General features: G+C 39.4%; 1 pseudogene across 1 annotated transcript; it reads right to left on the bottom strand.

The window, feature by feature from the left end:
- Positions 1 to 2,374: 2,374 nt before the first annotated feature.
- On the bottom strand, positions 2,375 to 7,984 carry LOC148846827 (O-fucosyltransferase 35-like; annotated as a pseudogene). The gene is made up of 9 exons (XR_016100700.1): positions 7,631 to 7,984; positions 6,471 to 6,614; positions 6,309 to 6,381; positions 6,131 to 6,201; positions 5,917 to 6,036; positions 5,307 to 5,422; positions 4,536 to 4,768; positions 3,058 to 3,517; positions 2,375 to 2,718 (listed from the first exon to the last, which is right to left on the bottom strand). The product of XR_016100700.1 is annotated as an O-fucosyltransferase 35-like (transcript).
- Between the last annotated feature and the right edge of the window lie 925 nt (positions 7,985 to 8,909).

The raw sequence follows: 8,909 nt of genomic DNA, 5'->3' as shown, positions 1-8,909 counted from the left end.
TAACACAGCGGGATGTGATAAAATATTGGAAATGTTCCCAATGCACAGCGGGATGTGCCTATGAGGTCGGTGTGAGGCACCAAGTGTGAGGAGTAGATCCAGTCTCCTTTTTTTCATGGGCTGGTGGCTTCAAAGGGCTACACGATAGGTTGCCCATCCCTCGTGCCTATAAGGCCATATCCCTCTCCAACCTCAGTGGCAATGGGATTTGATACTAAATCTCTGCACTACTTTGGATTCCCTGCCTACAAACTCTTCCTACATTAAGTTTAGATGTCCTGCCCACAAGATACTTTTGAACGCCTTTCCAACGTGATCTTACACCACACATTTCATACATGGTGGATCTCAGTTGTATTGTAGGTCTCAGTCTCATGTGAGTTGTGTAGTGTCGGATCATGTTGGAAAGTGTTCTGGGAGGAGATTCCAAACTCTCCACATCCCTATCCATAAGGTAATCGGTTCTGTTTCACCTTAAAATTGCTTTTTGGTCAAAAATTGTTGATTTGGTTAACAATCCAATGACCTGAGTGGTCAAACCATCAACCTACACAACAGTTTTGGTCATTTTTATTTTATTTTTAGTCAAAATAGGCCATCCGTTCGAACTGGATGGTCAGATCATTCAACTTGGGAACCAGTCCCCAAAATGGTTCAGTGTCTGGTTCAATTTTAAAAACCTTGGGTAGGAGTTCTGGTGTTCGTTTTGCATAGTAACATGTAAATTCAATTCAAATGCCATGTGAAGTCGGTGATTTTTGAGCTGCTTTAATTATGAAAATTTTTGGAATGAGTATATGTATATCCAAGGTTAAAGGCATCAACATTCATTCATGTGATATCCAATTTTTGGAACTTAACTATTTTTTAAAGGGAAAATTATAGTCAGAGCTAGCTCAACATTTAAAATGACATTATAAGTTGGTTCGGAAACCAATAAAACTTTGACAGTCGGTTGTATATTTCAAATTATAAAAAACCTCACCGTGTCATCGAAGACTTGTGTGGTTGTTTCCAATATGGGATTCTTAATCCATGTTGGACATAGTTTAGATTATTTGAAAATAAAAAAAGGGTTTTCACTCTCTCCCACTCCCTTTGTCTTTCGATCTCCTTCCCACTCTTTCACTCTCACAGTTGTCTCTCCCTGCTCAACGACTCTGTGATTTGAGAAAAGGATTTTACATTCTCTCAATCAATCTCTATTCTCTCCCCGCCATGTCATTTTGTTTCTGGTTTAATCTCTCCTTCTCCCTTATTTTTCTCTCTCAATTGATCTCTCCTTTCTCACATCGATCTCTTCTTTTCCCTCATTCTCTCTCGATCGATCTCTCCTTCAATATCTATCATTCTCTCTCAGTTTCTTTCCCGCTTCCTCTCTCGTTCTTTTTTTATTATTTTTCCGACACACTTATACGATATTAACCAAACCGTATTAAAAAACATAAGACCTTAGCATGAGAAAGACTAAGGGAGAATGAGAGAGAGAGAGAGAGAGAGAGAGAGAAATTTGGTTGTAGACCAAAGCTGATAGAATGGGAGAGACAAAGGGAGTAAAAGGTCGAGAGATGAGTATGAGAGAGAGTGGAAGGGAGATCGAGAGGGAATGGGAGTGGGAGAGACAAAGGGAGAAAGAGTTCGAGAGATTGGGATCAAGAGATAGATGTTTTGATTTTAGTATAATTTTTTTGTCGTGTCCAACATGGATTAAGAGTCCCATGTTGGCAACAGCCACATAAGCCTCCGATGACATGGCAGGGGTTTTATAATTTGAAATGTACAATTGGCTCTTAGAGTTTTGCTGGTTTCTAAACCAACCTGCAGCGTAAATTTAAATATACAGCTGACTGACTATAATTTTCCCTTTTTCAAATTGTGTATTGCCCCTTCATATAGTGTGATGCAAATTTTGCCTATGACATATCAACCCTCTCACCACCTGAATGCATCACAAACTGAGTAATCTATCAAGTATCACCCAACTACTAGCATCTCCAAGTCGATTATAATTTTGGGTTTGAGAACCATTGTTGCCTTGTTGGGGTCATGTCAATTCTCTACAGCTTGAACAAATCACCTAATTTTTCGAACAAATCACCTAATGGCTAATGAATGACGAAGCTTGCTTCAGAAAGCTTCTCTTATTTTGCTTTTCATTAGAACAAACTCCATGTTGCACTGGACTGCAGTAAAAGAGAGAGAGAGAAAACGACCCCAGGCGTTTAACTTCATTACGCTCATCCTTTAAAATGATCAGACCATTCTATATCCTGCAAGGCACATCTCATAACAGACATCTTTGCACTGGTTTTACAGCCTTCATGCGGTGGACTTCCCAGAACCAGGGCATTTGAATGACATGGATTGCTGTCTCTTTAGAGATATAACTTTTAAGTTTCTCAACCATAATGATGATATATCCGCAGCCGTGCTAACGTCTTTTCTAATTTCTGTTGGCTTTGAGGTGGCTTCACACCTTCAAAGAAAATTAGTAAAACCTCTTACTTCAACCTCTACTTGTCATTTGTTGTTGTTTCACATATACATCCTGGAAGGGGATTTGCATGGAAACTCTCCTCCAGCTTAGGAAACTCTCCAGGCTCCCTTAGATATGGAGCTCCATCTCGATTTTTGTGTAGCTTTTTCACTTTGGAACTGAACTTCTTCCAAGATAACTTCCCCTCGTCAAATTCATCAACTAGTTTTACAAAATTCAGCCTGTCATAATGAGAAAATCACATATTAGCTTAATATTCAAGTTTATATACATAAAGGCCATTGTCAGGCATAATGGCAAAAACCCAGGCTCATAAGCGATAACATGGCCATGGGTTCAGTGGCCACTTTGTGCAAAAATAAAACGCCAAAGGTTTGGTCTGTATCCAGTTCACCCCTCCCAAGACCCCAGATAGTGGAGACATTGGGTAAGGACCTTTCTTACATATATAAGAAAAGGCCATTACCCAATGTTGGTCCCAGCTAGTTGTAGGTTTGTGGCGGAGACACAGGATCAGAGAGAGAGAGAGAGAGAGAGAGAGACGTTGATCAGCATAATACCTATCAGGATTGATGGTTTTCTTAAAATTCCCGAAGCGCCTATGACCTTGCACAGCCTTTGCCATATTCCCATCATACGTATAGATAAAAACATCACTCCGAAGGGCAACAACATAATCCAATCCTGCAAGCATGTTCTGGTGATTCTTGAAAGGATTTAGCTCCTCTCCCATAGAAAGAGTGGAATGAGTGTATATGTTGGGAAAATCATCCTTGAGATATTGTATGCTCCCATTCCCATAAGCTTCACCAGCCACCAGGTAAATTGTGGTCCTGGAATGGAAACCCAGAAGTCTCTCTTGGGGTTAGTGGGCAGCCCCCAAGCTTCCTTCTCTCAGACCCATCAATTTCCTTCTCCTTCCAATGGTTAACCTCGTAACGCATCCTCCTAAGCTCATCATCTTCCTCTGCTGTCAAGTTATGACTGCATCCTGTAAAAGCCAGCTTATCTTTCTCATACCTGAATAGAAAAACGAGAATGTTTAGTAATAGAATCCAGAACAATCCTCCTTTTGGACATATGTTGGTGTTAACATGGATTTTCAGCAAAAGTTCATCAAGAGGTGACTATCTAATCAACCACTAAGATGCAGTACCAAGGCCATTTAATATCTGAGGTCAACACATAGTCCTTTCAACTTAAATTACTAATTTTCTATTAAAAGCACTAAAATAAGTCACCGTCTTGAACAATTACAGAGGTATTGTTCATTGAACTATATAACTACAAACTACGATTTGAAGGTTTTCATCTTGAGAAACCAAAGATACAGAACCTTCAGAAACCATAATTATTTCCCCTCCTTTTTAGTCACTCCAATTTAGTCTATGTGGTGATAAATAAGAAAGATATCTGTAACATTGTATTGATCTCCATTTGAAATTAATTACCCATTAATGTTTTCTGCTCTTCAACAAGTTGACTGAGATCATTCCTATGGGACTATGTGTCCCCAAATAAAGAATATAAGAAACCATGACTGCCTAGACTACTAGGCAGTCAGGTCTCTGAGCAAGTTCAAAATGACTTTTTCTTTGGTTGTTTACTCAAATATCCATAAGTTTTCATATACACTGACCCGGATTTCTTTGTGGGAGATAACTATCAGTTTTCATATAAACTGACATGGATTTCACAAAGCCCAGAGTACCTTGTCTCATGGGTTGACATAAACATTAAATATGGTTTTTAGTTGGGCTTTCTTTTTCTGGTCAACAATCATCCAGAATTCTATGTTTATATCCTGTATCTTGAACTGATGAAATTATTCAATATTGATTTCACTATGTCATGCTTATATAACCAATAAATGTTCTTGAACCTGTGAATTCTACCTTATTTTTTATTTCTGTGGTTATTGATCCAAAAAAAAAAAACTGTAAATTCTAACTTAATAATCAATCCTATTTCCCTCTGGTGGGATTATCAAAAAATATTGTTTAGGAAGTTGTGGCAGGCAGAAAATAATATAAATTACCTCAAGTGAAGTGCAATATAAGGGCCTCCAACCTGTCGCAACCTTGAAACCAAGGTGTTTCCAAGCTCTTCTATTGGGGCCGAATATCTCAATGCCCTATAGTTCACACGGCACCTCAACTTTTGTATGGAATCCGGGAGCTCATTGTTGGCAAGTCGGGAATCAGTGTGAGTGATGTAAATAACTCTGTGCTGCTTCAGAAGTGGGAGGACCTCCATTTTGTAAAAATTAACCTAAGCCATAGCAATGAACTGATTAAATGTTGTTAATCCCAGACATGTAACAGGTAGACAATATAAGGCATGGGTGTTGGCACTCAATACCAGATGCTGATGCATCAATTCTCTACAGACTGTATGGTTTATGTGTATGTGCTCTATCTACAGACTAAATGGTTTATGTGTATGTGCTCATAGATAATGTTCTAGATCAATTGCTAAACTCCTGAATACTGATACCCAGGATTTACATCAATCAGATAAACCCATCTACCATCCAACTGCTGAACTCTTTATTGGAATATTTCTCGTAATTTTATTTATTTCCAATTGTTTAAACATTAGTGCTTGACATTGAATGTACTTTTATTGAGAAAATAAACAAAATGACTAGACAGTTGGGATCCACATAGGTGCAATTTCTGGCCAACCCATCTAAGAGATGATAATGCTTATTAGACTCATGTTGATCAATTGCAGGACTGCAGGTGGAGAGGCAAAGCACCTGTCCATTCAAAAAAACTGATAAACAAATTCACAATTGAGAGTTAACCTTGGACCAGGATACAGGTGTCTTTGTGAAAGGTTCTATTTCAGCGTAGGCCGATGGTAATGTCTCAACAACATGGATGTCATCCTTCAATGTTTCAATGAAGTCCACATTAAATTCTAATGTTCCCTACCATCTATAAATCCTATGCAATATGAAAAGAGACACAAGATGCAGCACATCAACCTGGAAAACCGGCATATTTGGCAAGATAATATACAAACAAAATTACACAACGGGTAGACATAACTAAATAAAGCAGGTAAATTAAATTGGAGTTTATTACTTGTCAGATTTGGCAAATCTAAGTTAACATTATCATCATCATCATCATCATCTAAGCCTTGTCCCAACTACATAAATTTTGTTTCACCATGATTCTGCTAGTATGACAAGACAAATCAGGATCCATTACCATGAGAGTTTGGCAAAATGTTTAGTGTCAGCTGCCAACCTGACACAACCCTCCTCTTTTATGCAGGCTTGGGACCAGCAGTGTAAGACAAAACTCACACTGGCAGAGTTAGTCTACGTTGCATGAGATGTGAGAAGGAAATAATTACAGGCAACTTGATGAAAACAGATTTCTTTTTTACATACTGTCTTTGATGACCTGTTCAAATGTCAAGGAGTTCAAGAAGAAACCTCTCATCAGCCCAATAGGAAGTATGATCAAGCAAAGGAAGACAAGTGTTGCCTTCATGATTTTAGCAACTGCAACCATATCACAGATCTGCAATCTAGAAATATTTATTCATCAGAAAACAGTTGTTATTAACATTTCTATAGAAGCCTATTTGAATAATCAGGATGCACAATATCCAGACCCCAAATCTCATCTGATTCAAGCCCCCATTTGCATTTACAAGAATGTAACCATTTGTCTTTTCATCCAACTCTGCACGACAGACACCATTAGGGGGGAGGGGAATTAGAGAACATCTTATAAAGGGAGACAAAAAAAAAGATGCATCAATGCACATAGAATAATCTAGAATTTCTTACTTTTGTGGCTTTTTGGCTGGTCAATGCACTGAGTAAAATTCTCACTATTTGGCTTGGACCAGATATCTGAATACTGAAAGAAGGAAACTTCATGAACTAGGTAACACATACTTCTTAGACTAGGGATATGAACAAGCACTGCAATCTTTTTAGGAGACTTACTTTGACCCTGCTGTTTTCAGTACTCACTACACCAGATGCAACCATCTTTAGGGTTCGTTCAATATTGCTACCACCTTCCTTATACTCATCATGTTCACGAGAGCTTTGGAACACTTGATCGGTGATGGAGGTGTCAGAATGGTCCTACTCGGGAAAAGTGGAATAAACTAGATAAGATAAAGAATGCACAAAAAACAACTTCAAAGTAAGAAAGAAGAGAGAAAATAGAGATGGCAAAATTATATCATGAAATATTTAGATGAATCTGATGTTACATAGGGTCAGGAATATTCATTTGGCAAGAGAATTAAGCACATGACCTCTCAGTTCTACAAGGCCCTATTCTCAGTTCTACAAGGCCCTCTTCAGGAGGCTTAAGAACTGGAACCTTGGAATAACAACTTAAAAGTTTCTCTAGATTCTTCCACATTTCATTTCTTACTCATGATTATCCTTCCCTCATCTTTTGAAGATGCACCTTTTTTGCACCCTCTTTTGAGCAGTAAAGATCAAAGAGATATCTTTAATATAAAAGAGAATCACAAAAGGATGCTATACATGATGGGCAACAAATGATTTCCATGATCAAGTAAGCAGTTTTATTTTATTAAAATTGACGTCAACTGGTCTCTCGTGACCCAATCAAAACCCAACAACAAAGATAACACTGCATATTATGGATGAAGTTAATTTCTAACAACTAAGTGTGACAAATCCAACATCCCAATGGGGTGAGCCCTGTTTTTATTAGTCACAACAGAACAAAATTAACATCATTGTATTCCGCTACATAAATCATGTTTCTCCATTCCGTTCTGTTAGTGCTAGAATGAGAAGACAAATCAGGATCTACATTATCATTATCATCTAAGCCTTATCCCAACCATATGGGGTTGACTACATGAATCCTGTTTCATCATTCGGTTCTGCTAGCATGAGAAGATAAATCAGGACCCAATGACCATGATAAATTTGGCAAAAGATTTACTGCCGGCTACCAACCTCACACAACCATCCTACTTTATCCGGGCTTGGGGTAAGACAACCGAAATACCTGAGAAAGAGAGAGAGAGAGAGAGAGAGAGAGAGAGAGAGAGAGAGAGAGAGACCAAAATACCTCATTTGCGAAAAATCTTCAAGACACCCAAGAACAAGAAGACCCCACAGAACATCAAGAACATCCAATGCCCCAGTCTCTTCTTCTCCCTCAACCCCAAATCCGCAACAACGGACTCGACCAGCTTCTTTAACAGACGAAACCGCTGAAGCGGATGAAGGGGCTGCTTCCTTTCAAAAACTGACTCCAACCCATCAAGCAAAACGGGGCTATTTGGGCTCTCCGGTCTTGGGGAGTTGAGTTGGAGGTTAACCTCGTGATGGGTTTTTGGATTGGTGCTGTTGTTGTAACGCTTGAAGGAGTGAGCTCTTCGAGTCATGGGTCCCGAGAATCTTGGGCTGTTAACTCTCTGAGAGACGCCATTGCTGCCGTTGTTGTGGTGTTGTTGGAAGCCCATGTCCTGAGTAGGAAAAGATAGGATCGGGTATCAACGGCGAATGAGGTGAATGTTAGAGATAACTATCAGGCATCAACGAACCAGTTCCGAACTTCTCTTTCATTGTCTGAAACTGAATTTATTATACAACAGTTAAAAGGCCAGCCGAGAAGGGAATCCAGGTTCTAAATTCTAAAATGGTCCCCGAGTTTTCAGTTTTTACGCAGCGGTAATCCGTAATCATAACGAGTAACGTAACAGAGGCTCGGAGAGCCTAATTTCCCACGAACACGAATTTTAACCCGCGCATCCAAAAGGCTTAAGGTATGAGATTTGCCTAAATATGCTATTATGATTTTTGGAAAAGTTATGTATATTATTTGTAGAATTTCAAAAGCTTAACGTATTATTTTACGAGGGGTGGTTGATCTTGGGTGTTTAAACTTGGCACATATGGGGATAATGCATAGAGCGGCATTGTACCATGTAAATTGAAAGGAGGTTTGGCACGTCGGTGTTTAATTGACCTATCCTATTGCCCACAACTTATAGGTGTGTTCCGGTCCAACGGTTGCCTTTCATATCATCGGCATATAAGTACCCACATCATCGGTGCAACATGCACCTCTCATCACGGTGATCCTCCTTTGGCGTATAAGAGACGCTTCCCATGGATTTGGCAAGGGCCATAGAGAGTCCTAGCCATGAACCGTAAGGTCATGATCTAGTGCCACTAACCTTAGTGGAGCTATTCATCGGGCCACACATGGCCCTTAAGCACACATCAAGTTTGTCCTAGTTGCACATAGCATGAACGATGCACGGGTTTCTTCTGCTACAAATCTACCCCCATTACAATTGGTATCAAAGCACACAAGCCAACCAAATTGGAGCAATCATCTCGACAAGCAACCACCTCGTGGGGTGCAGTCCCATGGTACTTTCA

This window comes from Nelumbo lutea, chromosome 6 (assembly GCF_056320005.1).
Source record: "Nelumbo lutea isolate HS-2025 chromosome 6, American lotus-T2T, whole genome shotgun sequence".
NCBI classification, from domain to species: Eukaryota; Viridiplantae; Streptophyta; class Magnoliopsida; order Proteales; family Nelumbonaceae; genus Nelumbo; species Nelumbo lutea.
Note: the sequence above shows the minus strand (reverse complement) of the source record. Positions and strands in the feature narration are given on the sequence as shown.